Source organism: Cyprinus carpio, chromosome B7 (genome assembly GCF_018340385.1).
Source record: "Cyprinus carpio isolate SPL01 chromosome B7, ASM1834038v1, whole genome shotgun sequence".
In the NCBI taxonomy this organism is placed as follows: domain Eukaryota; kingdom Metazoa; phylum Chordata; class Actinopteri; order Cypriniformes; family Cyprinidae; genus Cyprinus; species Cyprinus carpio.
The window spans coordinates 24,809,516-24,836,162 of NC_056603.1; the positions used below are offsets into that span (position 1 = coordinate 24,809,516).

The 26,647-nt window shown below is 35.5% G+C and overlaps 1 pseudogene; it reads left to right on the plus strand.

Annotated features, from left to right (window-relative positions):
• LOC109055001 overlaps positions 1-26,647 on the plus strand; it is an 80,713-nt pseudogene that overhangs the window by 16,657 nt on the left and 37,409 nt on the right.

Here is a 26,647-nt window from a genome sequence, read left to right on the forward strand (position 1 = left end):
GAGCTGATCCATGCTGGTCGCTGAGGAAATACATCAACGTTGCACTGTGGATCGCAGAATCGGCTTTCACTGTGGACGAAGCGGCGTCCAGCACGGGTTCGTCACATTTTGTAGCTGCAAGACCAAGGTACGCTCCTTTGTAGAATCCACCTGCCGCACTGTTCTCAAGCCGCCCGCCTCTGCTCACACAAGCCGGCTGCGGCTCACTCTAGACCGCGGCTCACTCTAGGCCTCCAGCCTCTGAGAAAACACTCCCTCCTTCCAAAAGAAATGACTAGAAATCATGTTTATATCACATTTATAATGGGTTTTATGTTTTTGTCTCAACACTCCGGCCGGACAAGGCTTCACAATATGTTAAGAGGTGTAACATTTCCGTCACACGCTTAAGGCATTTGGCCAATTACAATGTGCTAGATAGCTGGCCAATCACAGCACACCTCACTTTTCAGAGAGATGAGTCTTGTGAAAATCGACTCGTTTCAGAAGGCGGGGCATAGAGGAGAAACAATAATGTACATTATGTGGAAAATAATGTGTTTTTTTTTTTAAATAAACCACATAAACACATTTCATTACACCAAATACACAAAATAATGCTCTTTTTAGCAGCATCATATGACCCCTTTAAAAAGTCTAACTGCATCCAAAACTTTCTAACTAGTAGTATTGTTCCATGAGATTGTTATTTTACAGTGCAGTCACATGATGGCTTGTTTATCACTTTCTGTAAACATATACATTATGCTCATTTGCTAATCATTTTGATCTAAAAATGCTTTTAACATGCAGATCATCAGAACATAGCCACTTTTCCACTATTAATGAATTGGATGCATTGGAACTTACCTTTTTGGTTATGTACTGATGCACTGATGGTTGGGAGGCTGTCATTAACAGTAAGAGTAGTCTCATTTCACATACAAAAAGAGCTCATGTTAATGCTGTTTTTACAGTTGGCCATTGCTCTAAAGCAACTGTTTTCTTCTGCCGTAGACCTAAGCAATTACGCCTCTCTGGTGCCTTTGAAATTGTTCCATTTAATTTATTCCTGACCCCCAAGACCTGATTTGCAAGAAAGCTTTTCTGTGTCTTAATTATAATGCCTCGTTTATGCAGTTAATTACACAGTGCAGTGCTCATTAACATCTGTCTATAGCATTCACAAAGAACATTGGCTTTTTAATAAACTCACAATGCGTTGCAACTGTTCATATCATCAGTTCCCCAGGTATATTCAAGAGACGTGTTTACTGTGGCATGCTGCTGATAACACACTGTGAAAAATAAGTCACAAACAGATGAAAAGCAGAAAGAAAGCATGAATGCTTGAATTATATTTAAGACACGCATGCATTTCTTCTGCAGCGTTAAACTGATCTTTATGCACTCACGAATACATGCATAAGAAGACTTCCTTTACCAAGCAGCCAGCTTTGATGAGTTTAATAAAGGTCAGTCAAAGTCACACATAATAAATCGCTTTGATAGAGTCTCTATTTTGCCAAGTAATGTGTCATAGAGTAATAGATGTTCCTTTAGCAACTGAAGGTTACTCGCTGCCCTGTTGTGCTTTAAGTTTTTATTGATTTCATTTTACAGGCAGTAATGACTAACAGATGTTTCAAATGTCATCCTTTGTCTCACAGGTGTCTTTATCGCTCTTTTTGCCTCCATCTATATTTGTTTTACTACGATGTGGATTTGGACCAAGGGATGAGTGTTTTCTTTTTTGCAGAAACTTACAGGTTTGTTTGGCCTGTTATACAGCTGTGTAACTGCTGTGAAAAAACATCATTGTGTATCTGGAACAGAAGAATGCCTCTCATGACCTGACGAGAGAGGGGAAGTGAAGAATAAAAAAAATGGGCCACTTATTTATAACACTTAAAATATGCTGTAGGGGCCCGTGTGTGTGGTGCAGTGGAAAGGTCGGCCCAGTTTTCTGCTGTATTGACGGGTGAAGGGTAGGATTATGTGAATGACTGCTAGAGATGGTTTTTCATGTTGTTTTTGGTTTATGGGCTTCTGTGCAACATGTATTCACTTTTTTGTATCTGTGTTAAGAACAAAATGGTGAAGAGATGTTATTTGTTATATTGTACACACTGACATTTTGAGCTAGAGCAGAGAATCCCACTGAGTCCAGGATTTTGGAAGAGATGTTATTCTGTTAATGCATGTTTGGAAGATTGGAGAAATCCTTGAGGCTGTGTGGGATTTATGAGATACAGTCTGTGTGTGAAAATGTCTTGACGGTCCAGTGTCACATCAAGTAGCAATCGACCGATATGGGTTATTAAATGTGTGTGTTTTGTGTACCTCATTGAATTATCATTGTGTTATCACTGAATTATAAATTACATATAAAATGCAGCACACAAAAATTCCATTAAATTTATTAAATATTTACAAAAAAAAAAAAAGTTGATAATATTGGAGGGAAAATCCACAACAGACATAGTTATTAGATCAAAACAGACTACTTTTAAATTCAAAATAGACTAGTATATCTGTATATATCGATTAATCAACTGATATTTGGCTGTCACTAATGTGTAGTGCATCTGCAATGACATCTCTAGTTTTTTAATAATCAGTTAATCTAATCATTCATAATGTTCTTTTAAACATCTGAATATCCAACATGCTTTCTGCTTTTTTATTTGTTATTTTGCAGTTTATGCCTCATTTTTGTACCACATTAAATAATCATGCATATATATTTTGCGACCTCATTCTCAACGTCTGGGAAAACCCCCCTGCGGCAGTCACGTCTGCTGGCTTGGTGATTGGTTTTCTGTGATGATTCAGTGCAGAAGCTTTACCTATTGTCTGCATAATCTCCTTATTTACTTGAGTTTATGACTCGCATCTGTTCAGTGTACCGTTTATTTATCATCTTCATCTCTTTATGTTTGATCACCTTTTAATTTAATGTAGTATGTTATGTCTTCAAGTCTATAACAATTTGGTTTTTAATAAGCAAATGTTAGAGCAAATAAATATATAAAATCTAAATATAATTAATACATTTTATTATGCCATCATTATTAATGTTCCTACACCCATCCAAACAATTATGAAATCACGTAATATAAAGTACACATGTACCTTCAAATTGAATTTTTGTCACAGCAGTTCCTTTTGGGTTAATACCCAACATTCAGCACATCTTCCCAAATTCTCCTTATCACATGTCTGACCTCAGCTTGCATGCAAAAATATTGTCTGCATTATGGCATTTTCAAATGTTTTTGCCATTGTATCATTGGTGGCAGAGAATGTATTATGTCCAGCAAAACCCTAAAAACTCTAAAGCTTGAGTTATGTAGATACCTATCCTGATTGAGCATCTATTTCAAGCCAAGTAGACATCTGGGAGCACTACATCTTTCTTGCGGAGAGATGTATGCATTCAGAGTTGCTCCCGAACACCTACGTCATCTTTATTGTAATTTGCAGTTTAAAAGCTAATGTACATTTACTGATATAATGTAATATTACAGAACAGTACTTTAAATGAGATAAAATTATGTTCAGGAGCACAACTATGACCTGCAGGAATATCAATACCCCCCCCCCCCCCCCCCCCCCCGCCTTTTTTTTTTTTTACCTTAGTAAGCATTTGATAAATTATGAAACGGCCAATACCTTGGTTATGTCTTGCATTTTTCATTGACTCTTTTTTTTCCTCCATCTTTTCTCTCTCACTCTAATATTCTCACAGGTGGAAAAGTTTAAGCAGGACCCAAGTCCCTTCACATGCCTGCACTCAATATTTAATGTGCAGACTGGAAATGAGGTTTACTCGAATGAAGAGTACAGCCATCTACAGGTGCTTCCCACACTGCATTCACACACTATATTCATATAAAGTGCCCAAAAGTTGTTTGCTTTAAATAAGTGATATGTATGCTGCCTGTCACTCTCAATCAAAAAAGTCATTATATACTATAAGTATCCTCTCTAACAGTACTGAGAATTTTGGAACGAGCTCTTGTGTCCTTCTCTTTCAGTATTTTAATATACAGTATTTTATGTATTACCTTATTACAGATGAGGTATGACTGCATGGACTGTTTATAAAAAATACCAGTACCAGTTTAATTCATGTCAGTTAAATCCAATTTGGTTGAGTTCAGTTTATTTGCATAGCACTTTTCACAATGCTAGTTTTTAGGGATGTAACGATTAACTGCGAGCCGGTTGAAAATCGATTTAAATATGTGATGATTCAAATCGGTTGAGATGCTGTATGATGTATGTCTGAGGGAAACGTACTGTACTGTCTTGGTAGATGGTATTTTCTATTTTCATTTTGCCTCTGTATAATGAAATGGTTTACGCCCAAAATCTTTTTGCTAGCCGCTGATTTCTCTCTCTGTCTGCCTGAGGACTTGCTCTTAGGGCATTCTGGCCATGACTACATTGAGCAATTTAGCTGTAAGAAACATTAATGCAGAAATAAAGTTAAGCTGAGTTGAAATGGTTAAGGGCAAAGAGCATAAATGCCAATTCCTGCATTTTACCAAGCTGAGAGATCACTTATGCAACTGCCCAAGCACTCTATTTGGAAAATACTGTAGCACAAATATGAAACTGTCATTAAAAGGCCTCTTCAAATCCTGCCAGCACTCACCCTTGACCCTGGACTCATACACCAGAGGAGACACTGAGATGTGTTAGTGGTTGCTGTAATAGTTGTGTAATCTTTCTCTTTTCTTTGGGCTCCACAGACTTCATTAACAGCGTCTTTTATTCCTGCTGTCCACTCCCAGGGGCATTTATTTAACACTCTGCTGATAAACCACTGTCTGTTGAATAACTTCAGCTTTTATTTATTCAGCCACATTGCCCTCTTCTTGGAAATTGTTACTCTTAAATGTTGTGTTTTTAAGCAATTACTATGTACAACTATATTGTGTATATGACAGGCAGAATCACCTTTCTAGCTGAGCTTTCCTCCCAAGTCTTAACAAATTGTCACAGTAGCTGTTATTTTGCTATTTGCAAAAGAGTTGCTAATTGACATCTCTAAACAGTGCCCGCTCGGGTGTGTAATGCAATTAAAAAAAACCAGTTGTGAAATCAGCAGCCTATTAAATTCCATTATTAATGAACAGCAGAACAAATCAGGGAGAAATTGCTAGTTTAATATTTTTCCTACTCATCATTGCCAATGCATTTTTTCTTATATAATGTGTGCCTTGGTTCTGGTTTGGCTTTGGATTTGGATAGAGTGGTTATAGGCTCTAGTAGCTAGTAGCCCTCAGTTGTAGCTAGTTAGTTCCTGGTTGCTCCGGGGGGTCGTCCATCTGACAAATGAAAAATAATGGTTCCAACCTTATCTGCATATTTGTGCGTCATCTAGTCTGAAAGGTTTCTGACACTTCAATAATTGAGGTTTTGTTTTGTTTTTCACCTCACCAAAATTTGGGATAGTGTCTAAATACAGATGAAGCCTAATTTGTGTGACAAAATTCATGTTGAAAGGTTTTAATGCAATGCAAATACACCAGGATGCTCAACAGATTTGCAGTTTCAGGCAAAATTGAGATGTTAAGTGAGAACTTGCTAGTTTGGGGTTATTGATCGATGGTTTTTTTTGTAGGATATGGGTTTGTTTAGAGGTCAGGGTCAGCCGATGGCTGATATGTGCTGCCGATTTTTAGGGCCGATATCTTTAAGTTTTCCCCCTCATTTGCATGCTAAAATGTCACACTAATAATAAGTGGATGCACAACATTTCTAAACTTATCATCATTTATTGAGCACTGACTTGAACCATCTCTCGAATCTTAATTTTTGTGCACTGCACGGTATTACAAATAAAAAAAAAATTATCTAAAGTTAACCAAACAAATCAATAAACTGACCAAGTATTAATATATATAAAACAGGTTATATATATATATATATATATATATATATATATATATATATATATATATATATATATATATATATAGATATATATAAAAAGTCAATCATTTACATAAAAAGTTTTAGAGCATTTATCAAGCAGATTTTTTCAAGTTTGTTGGAACATAAATGTAAACTTAAATATACATTTAAATAAAAGAAATAAAATTTTATAATTTAAATTAAATTAAATTGAAATGTATAATATATAAAATAAAATATATAATAAATAAATGTAGTTATTGATGCAAACTAGCTAGCAGCAAGATTTGTTTTTGTTTTAAATGACAAAGAACATCTAAAGTGCATTCTAACTTCAAACTTACATCGCAGTCTGTTCATTATTACGATTAAGTACAGTCAACCAAACATATAAAAGGTTACACTGGTCAGTTTAAATAGACCGTAGAATACCGGTCCACTCTGCTGTTATGCCAAGGACGTTTTTGCTCATGTGAAGAGGATGATCTTTTCCGTCTAGTTTACATTAAAAAAATAAAATAATATTATAGTTTAACATTCAGGTACATTGCGAATATGGAAACGTTTGGATATGTGCAGAACGAGACGTGACTAATAACCTCCAAATACATCTAGCCAAACCCACGCGCGCTCGTCCTCGTCTGCACGCACGCATGCACTGTCACGATCTAATGCACTGTAAATGTAGGATTTTTTAAAACAAATAGGCCTACCGGAATGCAAAAATTCAAAATCGAACATTTTGCAGAACCGGATCAAATAAAGTACTGGTCATTAATACTCGCATAAAATGTTTAATGTGAAAAAAGCGGTTCACTGACTGCGCAGCACAGCCACAAGCGCCACAGTTAGCCTACGTTTGGGATAATTTTATTTTTAATACTATAGTGTCATTTGAAAACATTGCAATTGCGTTTTAAAATACAACAACGAGCACCACAAAACCATTTAAAGAGGTGCATTCAGCGGTCTCCTTGACGGGAAACAGTCAACAAAGTAAAATGATCTCACAGCGCGCTCTCTTCATTTTATCAAATGATCATAATCACATATTCATTTTACAGACCTGCTACTAGCATTTTATTCAGACTAAAACCCCTGTAATTCGGTTGAGAAAGCTTTTTTTCAGAGTGGCTTTTGCACATAATAATAATACCGCTGCAGACGCATTTTGCAGCATATAGCTTATTCATTGATTGTTAATTTAAACGACGATCGATCATGGAAATGATCAAATATTGACATCCCTAAATGCAAATGAGTTGGATGGAAACCTGGCTATTGTCTGCATCAAACCATGCTTCCGAACAAATGTCATTCACCGTTCTGGACTGCTCCAGGACAGCTGTCTCTCCGAGCACGGTGCTGTCTGTGACGGGGCGGAGTAATGTAGCCCTCAATCACGCTGCAGTGTTTGTGAGAATTGCCACCTACTCCACCTCATTTACAGAGTGAAATTCTCTGACTACCTTTATCTCCCAGGACTGTTGTTGAATCTTCCAAAAGTTTTGGCTTGGGGTCCTTCACATGCGGCAGCAGCACTTTCCACCGCACCAATAACACGGGGCTGCCCGCCGACTTGCCTGAATTTAAATCGGCGCTACTAAACACGGATATCAGCCGATGCCGATATATTAAAAAATTACAAATATCGGCCCGATATATTGGCCGACCGATATATCGGTCGACCTCTATTTGGGACCACATGTTAGCTTATAGTTCTTGATAAACTTTGAATGTTTGAGCTTTATGAGTACAATAAAAACTAAAATTGGTTACACTTTATTTTAAGGTGTCCTTGTTACAGTGTAATTATACATTTAAGTACTAAGTAATATTAATTAACTACATGTACTTACTATATGGTTAGGGTTAGGATTAGGGTTTGGCCTAGGATACTTGCATGTAATTATGCATAATTTATTGTTATTATTAGGGATGCACTGAATATTCGGCAACCAAAATTATTCGGCAATAATCTTCCCAAATATGTAATGAGAATCATTTATAAATCTGCATGCTGTTGTCAACATAAAGAAGCACTGAAATCTTCCTGCGGGTTTCTGCCAAAATAAGGGCAGAGAAAAGCATCTCCATCGACATTCATAAATGATAGTATTGTAATTTTACTGTCATTCTGTAAAATAAAAAATAAAAAAGTTAGACAATAATAATGATAATAATTACCCTACAACAGCTCTATTAATACATTTATTATAACATTCACACATATTGTTCTAATTGGGTTCTGTAATATTTTCTGTTTTAAAAGAAGTCTCTTCTGCTCAGCAAGGCTGCCTTTATTTGTACAGTAAAAAACAAAAATACATGCCTGATTCAAGTCTCAAAAATGGCCCAAAAATATTATTTTGCTAACTTATTAATTTTAAGTTAAATTGTGCTTTGTTAGTATAATGTCTGCTAGAATGTAAAAAAAATGTTCAGTGTTAAGTAAATATTTCTAAATTGTTGTTTTGTAATTTATTTTTTTATTTGAAAAGCAGGAAAAAAAAACAAACAGTAAAAAGCACATTTTGTCAATTTAATTAATGTAATGTTGAATTTAAAAAATGGCAAAATAGGCCAACATGGGGGAAAATGTGAAAAACCGTGTTTGGTATCCGGCCTTCGGCCCAGTGTTTCATTTTGTTCGGCCTCGGTGCATCCATAGTTATTAAGTACATGTAACATGTAACAAGGACACCTTAAAATAAAGTGTTCCCCTAAAATTTGTCTAAAAAGTGAGAAAATTTAATATTTACTTATCTTGCCACTATTCCATATAGTCTCATTTATTTATATAGTGCTTTATACAATACAGCTTTACAAAACAGCTTTACAGTGATACACAAGAAAATTGTGATTCAGTGATGCAAAAAAATATATATTCTGCTTTAAAGCAGCTCTAAAAAAAAAGACAACAGTATACAGTCAATATTCAGTTAAAATCAGGTAATTGTTGATTCAATTTGGTTCAATAACTTTATAAAGTCCATCAATTTTGGAATGAGTTTAATTCAGCTTAGCTCTGGAGAAAACAGTGAAGCCATCATCCAACTCAGCTCAGTTCAGTTTACATTCAATAGTGACCATATAGTCAAGTCAATAATATTGGTATATTAATAATAATAATATTATCAAGTGTCCCCAACCAGTGTTGGGTGTAACTAGTTGCTAGTACAAACCCGATTCCAAAAAAGTTGGGACACTGTACAAATTGTGAGTAAAAAAGGAATGGAATAATTTACAAATCTCCTAAACTTATATTTTATTCACAATAGAATATAGACAACATATCAAATGTTGAAAGTGAGACATTTTGAAATGTCATGCCAAATATTGGCTCATTTTGGATTTCATGAGAGCTACACATTCCAAAAAAGTTTGGACAGGTAGCAATAAGAGGCCGGAAATGTTAAATGTACATATAAGGTACAGCTGGAGGACCAATTTGCAACTTATTAGGTCAATTGGCAACATGATTGGGTATAAAAAGAGCCTCTCAGAGTGGCAGTGTCTCTCAGAAGTCAAGAAGGGCAGAGGATCACCAATTCCCCCAATGCTGCAGCGAATATCAGAAAGAAGTTTCTCAGAGAAAAATTGCAAAGAGTTTGAAGTTATCATCATCTACAGTGCATAATATCATTAGACGGCACTGCATCACATACAGGAATGCTGCTGTAATGGAAATCACAACACAGACTCAGGAATACTTCCAGAAAACATTGTCAGTGAACACAATCCACCGTACCATTCGCCGTTGCCGGCTAAAACTCTATAGGTCAAAAAAGAAGCCATATCTAAACATGGCTAAGCCATGTCATCCGGACTAAAGAGGACAAGGACAACCCAAGTTGTTATCAGCACTCAGTTCAGAAGCCTGCATCTCTGATGGTATGGGGTTGCATGAGTGCGTGTGGCATGGGCAGCTTACACATCTGGAAAAACACCATCAATGCTGAAAGGTATATCCAAGTTCTAGAACAACATATGCTCCCATCCAGACGCCGTCTCTTTCAGGGAAGACCTTGCATTTTCCAACATGACAATGCCAGACCACATACTGCATCAATTACAACATCATGGCTGCGTAGAAGAAGGATCCGGGTACTGAAATGGCCAGCCTGCAGTCCAGATCTTTCACCCATAGAAAACATTTGGCGCTTCATAAAGAGGAAGATGCGACAAAGTAGACATAAGACAGTTGAGCAACTAGAAGCCTGTTTTAGACAAGAATGGGACAACATTCCTATTCCTAAACTTGAGCAACTTGTCTTCTCAGTCCCCAGACGTTTGCAGACTGTTATAAAAAGAAGAGGGGATGCCACACAGTGGTTAAACATGGCCTTGTCCCAACTTTTTTGAGATGTGTTGATGCCATGAAATTTAAAATCAACTTATTTTTCCCTTAAAATGTAACATTTTCTCAGTTTAAACATTTAATATGTCATCTATGTTGTATTCTGAATAAAATATTGAAATTTGAAACTTCCACATCATTGCATTCTGTTTTTATTCACAATTTATACAGTGTCCAAACTTTTTTGGAATCGGGTTTGTAATTAGTTACTGTAATTTAATTACTTTTCCATTGAAAAAGTAAAGTAAGGGATTACTCTTATTTTTTTCCTGTAATTTAGTTACAGTTACTTCTTATGTAATTGAACTTAATACTGTGTATAGACTGTAAAACATTTATATACAATACAATAGTGGATTTAACATCCAAAATTTAAAGTCTAACCTTAAAAGGCGACAATGGCAAGAAACCCAGACTCAATTGTTGACAGAAATGGAGAAAAAAACATTGGGAGAAACCAGGCTAGCCAGTTCCTCTGGCCAACATGGTGTCTTAATTCAATACAAGTCAGAGTTATGGACTGATATCTTTCAGAATATTTCATGCAGTTCCTTCTGCTTGAAAGAACTGGAAGGAACTTAAAGTAATTTGATATGTTTAAGCATCGATTAAAGAGCTGTTTCTATGTGTCGTCTTAGTTTTGAAGCTCATTTAAAACTTGAGCCATAACTGTAGGTATATCTGGCCAATGAGTGAATAAGTAATGTCATTGTTTTAATCTATTATTAGAAAGATATATAGACTAAGGGCCGCTTCAGCAGTTACTGTACAATTATTAACTAAAACACCTTATCCAGCAAACACAAACTACCATGACTGATCTATCTTCATCCCCAGAAAAGTTCCACTTCTGCTCTGCATTTTCTCTCTGCAGATGAGAGACGGAAGAAGAGAGAAAATAGTGCCACCCCGGGCCAGCGGTATTCATTAAGATACCATAAAGCTCGTCACATTAATCATTTTAGTCCAGGCCCAAAATAAAAGTGCTCAAGCCATCCCTCTCTCCTTTCTCCCTCTGCATTTTGTCTTTCGCCTACCTTCCTCAGTGCCCCATTTTAACGTGCTTTAGGGGCCCTCAGTTCTCTTCATGTTAAATTAAAAGCGCTGTCAGCCCGGCCTCCCCGGGTGTTTCAACATTTCCTCATTTATGTACCATAAAGTCATCATTCTTTCCCTCATCTTATTTTTCCTATGGCCTAATTCTGCGCTGGGGATGGGAAGTGTTGAGGGGCTTATGATATTACCAATGCCACGCATGGAAGTGATGGATTACTTTAGCTGCTTAAAAAAGTGGATCATTATTCAAATAAATTCATGTATAATCAGAATATTATATGGGTAACATGAAGGAATGCAGATGTATTGACAAATAAAAACACCCATGGCCTAGAAAAGCTTTGAGAGCAGGCCTACGTCTCAAAGCAAGCCTACATTTGTTGGTGTGCGCTGATGTCTGGATAGCAAGCAAAGGAGATGGAGATCTTGGTGTGACACATTTCCCTGACGTGTTTGCATATTTGTAGGTATCATTCATCCAGAATCTGGTGCTCTGTGTGGAGAGAGCGTAACGTGTGCCAGACTTTGGCATGTGGGAGCGGGGAAGCAAATATAACAATGGAAGCACAGAACTGCACTCCAGGTAAGGTTTATCATTTTCTTTCTGTTCCCTTTCTATTACTTTGTCATTAAATAAAACTGCTACAATATAATTTGTAGTTAAGGATGCACAACATATCAGTAAAAATGGGTTATTGGGCAATATTGTAGTTCTTTCAGTTTATCAGTATCTGCCAATATTGGATACTTAACTAAGGTTTTTTTTTTATGTCGTTTGAAAGAAAAGATGTATTTTTGATACATATATACATTAATATTGTGAAATAATATTACAGTTTTAAATTGATTGATTTTAGTTTCTTTTGTGTGTCTTTTTAAATATATTTTTAATTGTTTTCACGAAGGAGAATAACATTTTTATTATTGGCTTATCGGTATCACCTACTGTAGAATTTCAATTTTGATGCATCCATATTCATAGCTAAAAGTGATTGTCTTGTACAAAGACAGAGTATATACTTAATTAATTTGTCTTTTTATTTATTTATATAAAAAAAAATATATATATATATATGTATATGTATATATATATAAAATATATATATGCACAGAACATTTTTCTTTTCTCTTTTCTTGAAAGTTTGAGATCATGTTGAGGAGGTTATAGATTGGAGCATGTCTGTGATGGCCCTCCAGTAAGGTTGACACTTCATTTCACCTCCTCTGGGTGAGTCCATGAGTGACTAAACTCTTACTGAGAGGACTCACATAGAGAAGCTCCTATATCTGCCCAATGCAGAAATGGTTCTTGGTGCTTTGCAGACAGTATGGACTGTGGATTTGCCCAGACAATATGCTTTATAAGAAGAGCAAGTCAATAGGTAGTGACTCCCAACACATCGCTTTGCCTCTCTTTCATAACCAGACTCAATAATGATTCTCTCCATCACTGCTTCCTTATCTTGCCGTCACAGCATCCCCACTGAGGGCCAATTAGAGTATTGACTTCTGCTCTTTGCACTTTTTAACCGAATGAAAAATATTGTTTAACATTTTTAAGCAGATATTGAAATACTTTATAATGATCAATTTATGATTCACCAGTCTTTAAATTATATATTTTAGAGAGCTGTCTAGGGAAGAAAAGGTATAATTGCTACTTGTTTTTTATGTTTTTTTTCTGACTTATTCATAAAATATGTAGCATAAAGTTTTGCAGTTTTAACTTAAACAACTCTGATAACTGCAAGTACAGTACAATTAAACTAGAAGTACACAAAGGCTTGTGCTAGTGCAGAAAAGTCATTTATACTGTTACAAAAGATTTCTATATCACATAAATGCTGTTCTTTTAAACTTTGCATTCATCAAAGAATCTTGAAGAAAAAATAAGAAGCAGCACATCTGTTTTCAGCATTTACTGTATAATAATAAGTAAAAGAATCATGTGACACTGAAGATTGGAGTAATGACTGCTGAAAATTCAGCTTTGTCATTACAGAAATAAATGATATAGGGGTGTCCCGACTAAGGATTTTCATAGTCAAATTGGAATTTTCGAATCTTGCCGATAGTCGACTGATAGACAAATCATATGATTGGATGCGGAGGGTAAAATACATTACCAAGAGTCAAGTCAATTCAACAGCCATAATTACTGACGTTAACACAGGGAAAATGTGTAATGGATGCCTCGCAGATACAAAAATATTGTTTTATGTTTTAATTAAAAAGATTATAGTAAACCTCAGCGAAACCCTAAGAATTCACAAAAATTTTACAGTTGTGCTCTCATTATAATGTTATGTATATGACAGTAGTTATTAATGTTCTGTATTTCTGTTTTAAGCTTTGCACGCTGAAGATGACCAGTAGAATGAAGCATATGATTGCAGGTTTTTAATCAATGGGATTTAACTCATCAACTATCTCATATAGAATACGCTTCATTATTTATTCAACATATTCATATTTACAGCAATATCTTAATAGGCTGTATATTAACTTATTGGAAGAAAACTGGTAGTTCTATGTGAAATCAGACATTTGAGCACCCCAATATAGCCAAAATAGAATGATCATAGCACCTCAACAAATATTCGACTGTGAGATTGGTAGTCGAATCAGGCTCCTCCCATCGAAGTATCAAATCTTTGACTATTCGGGGTCAACCCTAAAATGATATTTAAAATATATTTAAATACAAAACTATTACTTTAAATTGTAATATTTCAAAGCAGACTTGGTGAACCTAATGACGCTTTTCCACTGCGTGATATGACTCGGCTCAGCACGGTTTGCATTGCCATTGCAGTTTAGGCGGGATTATTCTCATGTCGCTATAGTTGCGCCGCCTCTACTGCCACGACTCCTAAAAACAAAACTTTTTCATTCCGTGTTGCCCCATCAAGCTCCCGCTGGATCCGCTCCTCTGCTGTCAACAAGAGGAATGTCTTTACTTCCGCAACAGACAACAAAACTTTTTGGTTGTTAAAAAAAAGTGCGCTTGTTCAAAACAGTTGTGTTCGATCCTTCGCTGGCTGTGCTGATTTAAATCTAGCGGTTCTTTTGTGTTTGTGTCGCAAGTTCAGTGACGCAGGTATTGATGATTCTCTCAGACCAATCCGTGATCAGCAGTGTTTATACGTCTCATTTTGGTAATGGTACGGTTCATTTGGAACCTCATTTGAGGAGGTACTAAAAAAGTACCAGGTACCAGATACTGCACCCATTGGAAAACCCCCCAAAAGTGAACCGTACCGAGCCGTAACGTGCCATACCATGCAGTGGAAAAGCCCCATAAGAGACTTCTTTCAAAAACATTAAAAAATAATACTATCCTGTGTTTCCTTTCCGTTTTCATGTGGCTAATTTATCTAAAACATAGAATTTCAAGTGTTATACTTTTATATTTGTGCAGATAGGATCACAGTATTTTGCAACATTGTTTGAAAATCATATACTACAGTACCATTCAAAAGATTTTGAACAGTAGGATTTTTAATGATTTTTAAAGAAGTTATTTGATCCAAAGTACAGCAAAAACAGTAAAATTGAGAAATATTTTTAAAATAAGATTTTTTACTTGAATAAATTGTAATATTTAATTTATTCCGTTGATTTCCAGTCTGAATTTGTAGCATCATTACTCCAGTCACATGATCCTTCAGAAATCATTCTAATATTCTGGTTTGCTGCTCAAAAAACAGTTATTATTATTATTATTGTTGAAAACAGAGTTTAATTTTTTCAGGTTTCTTTGATGAATAGAAAGTTCAGAAGAACAGCATTTATCTGAAATAGAAATCTTTTGAAACATTATAAATGTCTTCATCATCACTTTTGATCAATTTAAAGCATACTTGCTAAATAAAAGTATTCATTTCTATAATTTCTCCCCTAACTTATACTGACTCTAAACTCTTGAATGGTATAGTGTATAATGTTACAAAAGCTTTTTATTTCAGATACATTTTAATTTGTGGATCTTTCTATTCATCAAAGAATCCTGAATAAAATGTACTCAATTGTTTTAAATACTGATAACAACTAATATATGTTTTTTTTGAAGAAGATATGAGTATTTTAGTGTTTTTTGTGGAGTATTGTGATAATTGTGACTGGAGTAATGATGCTGAAAATTTAGCTTTGACATTTAAAGAAGAAATAAATGTTTAAATTAACATACCTGTATGATTTGATGTTCTTTCTAAAACTAAAAAGGGTTAGTAAAACAGTGCTTTTTCTACATTAATGAGCATCACATCTATACCGCTTTTGGTTTTATAAGAGCCCGTGCAAAATGAATATTATAAATGTAACAATTAATTTCTGCAAGCTGAAACAAATAACAAGCTGAAGCAAATGTGTTTCTTGTAAGTAATTAATGAGTATATTCTTCTAACATGATTATTCTGTGTACAGAGTAAAGAGAGTTGTTGTATTGCTGTGGATGTAGCTCAGAATGAGATGTGTGATTAAATGTTTTATATCAGTGTACTCCAGACCAGCACAAAGGAAATAGATGTTGCTGTTGTTAGATCTATTGAAACAGTGCCAGATTTTGAGTAAAGTCACAGAACTCCAGAGGGCTGTAATTCATGACCATTCAAGAGGGCTGTTTAAAAGTTTCTTTTGAAATTCTCTCAGAAACTTTCCATTTAATTAAAATTAGAATAAAAGGCATTTCATCCAATTACAAAAACCAGACCAACCGTCACCAATACAGAGCCAGTTATAGTAACACATTACAGCAGATGGTTCCCCCTCATTTTTTATACATTATCCAGTTTTGTGAGTTTTAAGCTTTACCAGCTTGAATGTAAAAGTAGCGTAGTCTGTCAGCATCATTGTCAGATTTTACCAATATATCTGGGGTTCAGCATGTTTGCTTTCTGTCCAGGCAGAAAATCAATAGTGTCTCAACCTCATGTAGCTTGATTGTGATCGTAGCTGATGGTTTTGTTGGAAAGGGATGCACGGAGAAGAGCTGGATTCTTCCATGCTCTTTTCAATTTAGAATTATCCCCAATGCCTTTCAGTTTGCTCGTTTTCTACATTTTCACTATTGATTTTTCTTCACCAATAGCAATTGTATACTTTTATTTTATTTTTTATTGCTCAGCTCACCTAGCTCTAATCTTGTGCTCTAATCGTAAGATTGAGTGGCTGAAGAAGCAAAAATGACAGAAATTATTAGCTTTGTTTAACCTCAAAGGAGTATTTCATTGATGAAAACGGCTTTGGATTTCGGCACCTGGAACAGAAGAGTATTTAATGAGAGCTTAGTTCTCCTTTCACGAAAGTGCTCAAATAACAAGTGCAATATTTATTTAGTCTTAAAAAGGAGATGCTCATTTTGACTGTGAATCTGATCTTTTGTCTTCTAGCTCGGTGGGACTAGCCAAAGCAGCTCTGGAAGCCATCAGTGGATTCAGACTGTTTGGAAATCAGGTACTGCTGACATCCTTTGGCTAATAATGGGTTTATTCACACAAAAACCTAAATTCTGTCATCATTTACTCACCATAATGTCAAATGAAACCTCTGTGATTTTCTTTCTTTTGTGGAACCCAACAGGAAATATTTTGCAGGTGGTCTAAACTGATATTTTTCATAAAAACTGACAAACGATAATCAAGAACTATAAAAAAAAATATAATAAAGTCTACACGATCGTGGAATTCTCATTTTTGGATGAACCCCCTCTTTAATCACTGAATAATGAATGCTTTTGAGGAACTGTGTTTAATGTTCATAAAAGGAAGATTTTAGTAGTTCAAAACAGCTGAATGACACAATGTACCAACAGCTCTCTTCATCTTTGTAATAAATAAATGTGTCTGCTCCTGCATGGGGATCTAATTGTGTCCGAGGTAAGAGAGAAACAAAACAAAGTGATCAAGATGATTGGGTTAGATTGTGTTTGAGCTATTCGTTTTGTCAGCTTTCCAACTTTGATGGATGGTGAATACTTCTATCTGATTTTGGTGCTCTTTTCTTTTTGGAGCGGTCATTAGTGGGATTAATTTGTTTTGGTGTTGAGGGAAAATCAAGATGGCAGTGGGCCACATCCATTATATTTGGTAATGGACTGGAAAAGCGATAACATCCTCAAAGCGCATCCGTTTTGGAAGAAGAAACATCTCACCTTTCCCCCCAATCACCCAAATTTACACACAGCTGAAGGCGCTTTGGATTGGATTGTTTAGTGCATATAGTTGTTAACCTTGGATGTTTGTTTAACAGAAGGATGGACAAGATTTAAAAATATGGTGTAGTTATTTGTAGTTACTGTTGTGTTTCAACCTTTTGCCAAGTTTGCCTCTTCCTCCCTAATGTGGCTCTCTGTGTTCTGTCATTAGCAGGAAACATGGTGCGGTGTATGAAATGACTTTATGGAAGTGACTGCTGTAGACAGTGTTGTTCTGAATTAATGGAGGACTCAAATGGCTGGCTTTGCCATGTGTCTCTCAGTTGGATGGAAGGCTTGCTGTGTCATCACATGGGTTATGTTATTAATGATGGCTCTCACGCTCCATTTCCTCAACCAACTCTCAGCATGGATGGCAGAGCTGGTGCTTTCATGTGTTTCTTTGGAACAGGAGCTGTCAGAGCTCGGCTATAACAGGATAAAAGCAGGTAGATCTTTCATGCCGTATGTTGAGCTACATATTGCTCAACTTTCAGATTTTTAATTAAAGGTCCATCATTTTGAAACCATTGTACAGATTCTCCTGGATTGAGTTTTAGGGCTAGGCAGAATGGTCAACTTGTCAACTAGTCATCCAAATACCGACTAGTTTATCTATACAGCATTCTGTCTTTAGCATTGTTAAATGTCACACAGCATACTAAAACAGCACCATGAAGTTAGTTTTTAAATGGACCCACTTTAATATTCATTAAAATATTATATCAAATATAAAAAAGAAGATATTTTTATCCATCCATCAAAAGTCTGTTCAACCAATATTCACACACTTCAAGAAGTACAAAAAAACATTGAAAGAGTTTTCCACATGAACCGATTGATGAAAAGTATAATAGTTTTTATGCAATAAAATGTTAATGATATGTATATACATTTTACATACCCCTTGGGTATCATGAAAATAGCATGTTATTTTTTATTTAGTACTGTCCTGAATAAGTTATTTCACATAACAGATGTTTACATATACTCCACAAGACAAAATAATAACTAAATTTATAAAAAATGACCCCCATTCAAAAGTTTATATACCCTTAAATCATAGTACTATGTATAATTTCCTGGATGATCCACGATGATCTGCGATTTTTTTATTTTGTTATAGTTGTTCATGAGTCCCTTGTTTGTCATGAGCAGTTCCTGCCTGCTGTTCTTCAGAAAAATCCTCCAGCTCCTGCACATTCTTTAGTTTTCCAGCATGTTCTGCATATTTGAACCCTTTCCAACATTGACTGTATGATTTTGAAATCCATCTCATGAACAACTATCACAAAATATAAAAACAACCGTGGATCATCCAGGAAATTACACATTGTATTAAGATTCAAGGGTATGTAAACTTTTGAATGGGGTCATTTTTATAAATTCAGTTATTATTTTGTCATGTGGAGTCTATGTAAACCTCTGTTATGTGAAATAGCTTATTCAGGACAGTACTAAATAAAAAATTATGTAATTTTCATGATCCCTATTATTTTGTATCAATTATTAAGATTAGATTAGATTGACATTGTTTAGTGGCAGATGTTCACGGTTAGCTAAAGTCAGCTCTTATCTCAGTCAGTAGATGATGGCGCATTTAGCTGGAGTCTATATATCACTGACACGCCTCCCATTCTCACACTCTTCAAAGTCATTTACATTACAATCCCTCTCAGCATGTAAATTGTTGGTTCAGAAGCTCGTATAAGCATTTCGGTACTTTGTGAGCTTCTCTAGATGAGCTAAATGTTCCACAAAATGGTGCTTTCAGTTTAAATGGAGAGGTGTGAGGGGAATGCAGAGAAAACAGAAGCAATAGTTTGTTCTGATTGGATGGCCCTTGATGGCTAAGAAGCTGCCACTCACTGTGGTTACGTGAAAAAATGAACCAAAAAGCTGCTAAAAGTGTGCATTTTTGAATTTTTTATTAACCCTAACCATGTGATACACTTTTAATTTCTTAGCTGTTTTTTTATAATCAATAAATAAAACATTATGCATTTTTTTAAATAAAAAGCATCAAGAAAGTATAGGTTCTATAAATTTTATATATATAACATTATATACATTACTTTATATATTATGTTCCCATGCGAGTTTTTTTGCCTACTGCGCATATACGAACTGCTGATGCATTATTAAAGAGGTCATACGCATATACAGTAGGTGTGTGTGTGTATATAGTCTATACATATGTGTGTTGAAGTTTTTATTATTAAATGTGTGTAGCAGCCGCTGTCTAGGCTGGTGTAGAGTATGCCTCCGAGCTGAGTTTAAATTGTGAATCTCATTTGGGGATGGTGAGGTTGGCGGTTTCAAGGTTTTTTCAGGAAATGATGTGGAACTGTTGCTTTGTGACACACCACAAGCCCAAAGTAATCACTGAAATCTGACTTTTTTTTCTATTTTATTTTTTAGCAAATGCTGCATCAGAGCAGCATGATTGTGTGGTTTTGTGGAAAGGAGGGTGGATTTGATTTAAGGAGACCCTGTGCAGGACTGGCCTTTACATTCTAATATGTAGCTTTTAAGCAAACCTTATATTATCTAACTGACTTTATGAAAGTTTGTGTAGACCCACTAACACCTGTATCAGACACTGTTGAATTCCACCCATCAAGAGGAGGTGTCAAGATGACCGTTATAATGTTTGATTTGTGATGTTTGTTTACCTCTGCCCTGCAGGGATGCTCCTGGTCAGTCATTTTTGTGGATCTGGATGCTCATAACAGGAACAGACAGACTCTGTGCTCTCTCCTGCCGAGGGACTCTCGTTCCCATGTGAGTTCTTTTGCCTACTATGCATATACAAACTGCTAATCCATTATTAAAAGGGTCATATCATGCTTTTTTTAAGTATTTTTTTTTTCCTGAAGTCCACTTATACAGTAATGTTAGTTTAGGCTTCTTGCATGAAAAACATTCTTAATTTAGTTTTTCATGACCATTGTCCACCTTTGAATTGTACTACTGTGCCTGTCAATGTATATGTTCCCCTTGCATATGAAATGAGTAACAATCCTTAGCCATTTCTCTTAGCTATTCCTTTGACTAAGATCTCTATTTTTATGGATACTTGATTAGAAATGATAGAAATTCATTTTACACTTTATTGCTTAGTTATTGATCATCATTGAACATTGAGGAAGTTGGTTATGATTCTACAGGGGAATGGATGTGGGGACCGTCCCGATTTTCTGAAGCCGGGAGGGTTGATGGAGAGGGTGTTTTGAGGGAGAGAGGTATGCTTTAATATGTTTGCTTTTTCTGACATCAAAAATCCAAGAATTTTCATAACTCAGTATATGAACTAGTTTTAGTATGAAATTCATTTTAAAATCTGTTTTCATAGCAAATCAAAACCATTTATTTCACGAAAAATCCAATTTCTTGTGATATGACCCCTGTAATCTCTAGAAAAATGTATGACATCCGATGCCCTGGATTTGTCAACTCACAGAATGTCCTTTTCGTCCTTCACAATGTCCATTAACAATGCATAATTCCCATTCTTCTTTGTGCTGATTTTAATGGAGAACAAAGTACAGTAATCTCTGCCAGAACAGGTAAATTATCATGATTAAGCCAATTTAAATTTTATTCTTCCTTTGAAAGTTGAGTGAGGTTGTTTGATTCCGTGGCTTGAAGTGTATAGGCTTATGTATTGCATGTATTAGAGCCTCTTCATGAGTCTGACTAATGTGTTATTAAAACTGCAGAGGCTAATGTAGAAAAATAGCCCATTCTCAGGAAGAGAGTGGTCACTTAACCCTGGATTACATCGATATTTCCTGATGGAAAGCAAATTCAATAGAAGAGCAGTGAGTCACTCAATGTCTTTCTTATGCAAGTGCTCTTGTCATGTAGAACACAGATTCGGCCCTTTTGCCCTGCATCAGCTACCCAGCGTTCGCCGTGGATGATGATGCTCTATATTCCCAGACTCTGGACAAGATAGTCCGCAAGCTGAAGGGCAAGTACGGTTTCAAGTGCTTCTTATGGGACGGCTATAGAACAGCCAATGAGGACAAGAACTGCAGGCACTACAAACCTGCCGAGATGAAGGTGAGTGTGGTTAGCATATTAGCTGAAATGAAAGAAGGTAGGGGAAAAGAAATTCAGTGAAAAGGAAAATAAAAAGAGCCTTTTCCCCATATTTAGGATGAGTTATGACTAGCCTCAGGTTTAGCCCTTTTATTTCAGAAAGAGATTTTGCTATAAATTTAGTGACAGATCTAACAAATGGCATTCAGGCATTTTTATACGCATCTTTTAATCTGGTTCAGATTTACTTATTTATCTGTCTCTCAGGAGAATGCAAGGGCTGTGGGTAAATCCCATTTGATTGGGTTGAACTGCGAGGATATTAACTCCAGAATTAGCCTGGGAACATGCTGCGTCTGACTCTAAAATCTGAAAGGGGGAGATTCAACCCAAAGCAAATCATCACATCAGCTGCCGCAGATGACCTCCCACAATAAACAAGCCCACAAGTAGAGGGAAATGAGAGGTAAAAGAAGAAAAGGGCCAAATGCTCCATCAATACGTCTACCTGATTACTTCATCCACCCTTAAAGGGATAGCTTATCCAAAAATGAAAATTCTGCCATCACTCACGCTCATATCGTTCCAAACCCTTAAGACCTTTGTTCATCTTTAGAACACAAATTAAGATATTTTTGATGGAATCAGAGAGCTCTCTGATTCTGTATAGACAGCAACGCAACTGACACATTCAAGGCCTAGAAAGGTAGTAAAGACATCGTTAAAATAGGCCATAGGGGCTTTCGCACCAGAGGAACCTTTTCATAGTTCCTAGAACTACAGTGTTAGAACTATTGAAGAACTATTGGCTGAAGTACCTAGTTTTTTGGTGTGTTCGCATTGGAGGATCTAAGAATGCTTTTAGTTCTAGGAACTCCATTTGGGGGAATTAAATTAGCTCCTACTTAATAGTAGGGTCTAAAACAGTTTTATAGGAACTACCAGTGACCTAAGTGTACACCGATTGACCAAACACATATAAAACACCGGCTACCTGGCATTTTTAAAAGGCATGTAACATATTAGCATGGAAATCATCTATAAGCAGCATTTATCTGTTGTCTGCAGTGTTATGTTCTTTTCTCAACCTTGATAATATGTAACGCTGCAAGTTGTCATAGAAAATTTTGTCTCTGCGTAAGTTTCTAGAACTACTCTGTGAGAAAGACCCTTATGTGACAACAGTGATTCAACGAGAATACTTTTTGTGCACAAAGAAAACAAAAATAACGACTTTATTTAACAATTCTTCTTCTTTTGTGTAAGCATCCACTGCCATTCACAAGAGTACCATGACACATTCCTCTGCTCATAAACAAGGTGCAGCGCATGCGTGTTCTACGTCAGCAATGGCGGTGACAATTACAGATTGAACCATTGATGTCACATGGACTATTTTAATGATGTCCTTACTATGTTTCTGGGCCTGGGGATGGTTCAATTGTTTTGCTGTCTATGGAGGATCAGAAAGCTCTCTGATTTCATCAAAAAATATCTCAATTTGTGTTCTGAAGATGAACGAAGGTCTTACGGGTTTGGAACAACATGAGGGTGAGTAATTAATGACAATTTTCAACTATCCCTTTAACACATTAGTACCAGCATGTTTTAGAAATCATGTATTTTTTTGATACTGTGGCAGTACCAAGCTACTCCTTTATGCCAACTATCAATCAATAGTTTGGGGTCAGTATTTATTTATTTTTTTATTAAATAAAATAAAATTAAATTAATATTTTTATTCAGCAAGAGTGTATTAAACATTTACGTCAAGTTTTTTATGTATCTATTATTAATATTAATTTAATATTATTTATTATAAAATAATCCCTTTGAAATGTATCATAGTTTTCAGAAAAATATTAAGTGGCTGTTTTCAGCAATATGAAATGCTTCTTGAGCACAAAATCAACATATTTGAATGATTTCAGAAGAATCATGTGACACTTACTGGTGTAAAGGCTGCTGAAAATTTTGCTTTAATATGACTTTTTTTTTAACTTATTTTTGATAAAGATAGCCTAGGCAAGAAGAGACTTTTAACAGTTTTTAAGTGTAAGTGTAAGTGTAACCCCCTTTTTAGAACTGTTGGGTCCCACCTTACAGAACTCAAACTTTTGAATGGTGTTGTACTTTTAGGTAGAATAGTGGTAGAAATAGCCTCAGGTTTCCTGGACTTAGCTGATGATCTCCCAGCCTGGACAGCTGTGAAGTGTTCAAAACCGCTTTACAAAAAACCGGACAGGGCTGGTACCGTTACAGACACTGTACTTTTTGTTGGCGCAATATCTTTTTTTCCTCATAGGTAGAAAGCAGTCTATGTAATATCATTTTGTTTTTGATTTTTTTAAGATACATGAAATCATTGTATCATGAATTATTTTCTTTATATCTTTGTGTTATCAGTCTGTCATGCTCAGACAAATACAAGCTCTTCTGCGTGGTTGGAGTTTCCATTTGATTTTTTTAAGATACATGAAATGATGGCAGAGGATTTCAAGCCTGAATGTCTCGTAGTGACTGAATGTCCTCTGGTGAATGATATAGTCTCACTAAGTAATTGTGGTAAGTGAAGCCAAAGACCCCTGAGACTCCTTCTGTTTACTGTGAGTAGGCCTCAATGTCTGCTCTTTTCCGCCCAGGAGACATTTATTTAATATGTCTGCCTCATAGAACCCCCCTCCATCTCACTCTCCTCTCTGACTACACATCTCTCTCTCTCTCTTTCTTTCTCTTTTTCTCTGGGTGGTTATAGAAACTAATATTGAGGAGAAAAAAAGAACAAACAGTGTATTTTATTTTTAGTCTTTCAGGGTTTAATGAAAGCCTGTTGGTGCAACTGGTGTTAAGAAACCACTTATAGTCTTGAAAAATGTCCCTTTTAATTAAATTATTTTTCGCTGTTAGTTAGAGAGTAGATTAATTTAGCTATTTCCTCTCAGTTTTAGAAGTTGGCTATACGAGTACCCCTATTTTTGTCCTGAAACAGTTTATGTGCGATATGCCAATGATGCGAGACCAGTCCAATTAACAGCCATTATTTCATTACATCCTAATCTCTCGCTCTTATCTCCTAATGCCACGGCGATTGTCTTCCGAGATTGCTAGTGGAGATAGAGGAGTCTTAATTACATTTGGGAAAGGTTGAAAGACATTTTGTTCCCTGTCAGCCATCAAAGTGTGCTTTAGATTTTGTACCTCTTAAGCAGCTCACAAGATTTCTTTTTTCCGAAGACAGATCATTTGAATTGAGGTTGTCATATAATTGGCAGCGATGAAAAGAGGATCACAGAATTGTATTACGAACGTTTCATGTCATGAATAGGGAGAATATTGTGAATGCATGAGCTTCTAAGCTTCGTAAATTTTAATTGCAGCTCGGAAAGTGGGTTGCTAAATGTAGTATGATTGCATGCAATAAACGCCAGATCAGAATTCACCGTGAGCACAAACAGGCCCACACAAAATTGTTTGTGTTAATCTCTATTTATTTGGTTAGATATTGGTACAAATGTTTCTTATGGATTACTCCCTTATCTGCCCACACGTGCACATGTATCCCTAATATCAAATTCCTGTTTGAGAAGAAATGCTCTCTGTTTTTCCAGAGCATCTGTAGACACTTAAATGTTGACTTACTGTATACTTTTAAATGGATGTGATAAAACAAGCGGCAGTCACATAATTTGAATTAATCATTGCTTTTTCACACTCACAAACCATCTCTACATCTGAGTTGATTTTAATTTCAAACCCAAGTGATTCATGGCCCAGCTCTAGGGAAAGAGAGACAGAGCACTATGGCTTTTTAATGGAGTTTCTGCTTGACTGCTATACTTTACGTCAACATAATTGTTTTCTGTTTTAACTGGAAAACAGAGCTTGTCTGGCATTTCCTCTCAATGATTTGAAGGGCTTCCATTTTATGTATGTGCATTTTGCTGCAGGTAACATATTGCTGTAAGTCAGTCAAAGTACAAGTTGTGTGGCACTGAGAATATCCTAACCATTTGAACATGTCGTTTTTTTGCTCATTTCATTCTAACAACCGTATTGCAAATCACACAGGTAGAATGAGGGATTCGTATATATCTTTTCCTTGTTCAGTAAATAATTACACACTTGAACAGTAATGATGTTGTGGAATCATTACATGAAGCTTGTACAATGACTTCTCATGTACACAGTTCCTTATTCTCTGCCCTGTGATGTTTTCAGCTCTTTGACGGGATCGAGTGCGAGTTTCCTCTGTTTTTCATCTATATGATGATCGATGGTAAGATTCATGAATATAATATAATATAAAACATAATATAATATATACCTTTATGCACATAATAGCACTGCTGATGTGTTTCACTGTAAAAACTCTGTATTCTGTTTAATTTACAGTAAAAAAAATTACAGCTGTTTTTACCACAAATTGCTTATTGGTTCCTATATATTTTGTGGCTTATGAATGTATATTTCATTAAGTAATGTGGTGCTAGTTTACCAGTTTACCAAAATCTGCTTTTTACCAAGAATATACAAAAATAATATACAAAAATAAGAGTTGCCCTAGTATTTTCACCAGCTAAAAAATGGTTTTAAGTCAGTTATTTTTTTATCTTTTGCTGTAGTGTGTCAGTAGGAAATATCAGTTTACCTTTTCAGACATTCATTTTGCCATTAATTGTAATAATCCAGTGAGACTTTTCTGACAACAGCCAGTGCTCCACACAGAGATTTGATAGAAAAGCAAAATAAAAAACAGCAAAAGATCTAAATAACTGACTTAAAACCATTTTTAGCTTGTAAAAATACTAGTGTTCTAATAATTTTGGCCACCACTGTAATTATGAGAATTACCTTTTATTGTTTTTTAACAATACATTTTACTGTAATTTATAGTTTCTACTTACAAAAACCCAGAATTTGACAGTATTTTACAAAATTATGTAATGTAGTATAATGTAGTGTTAAACCATTTACAATTTTTCACTGTATATGCTAACAAAAAGTTTTCGTTTTTTTTTTTTCTGTACAAAATGCATAAATTTTTGACTGTTGCATATGCTGAGCTTGTTAAATCTGCATATGGA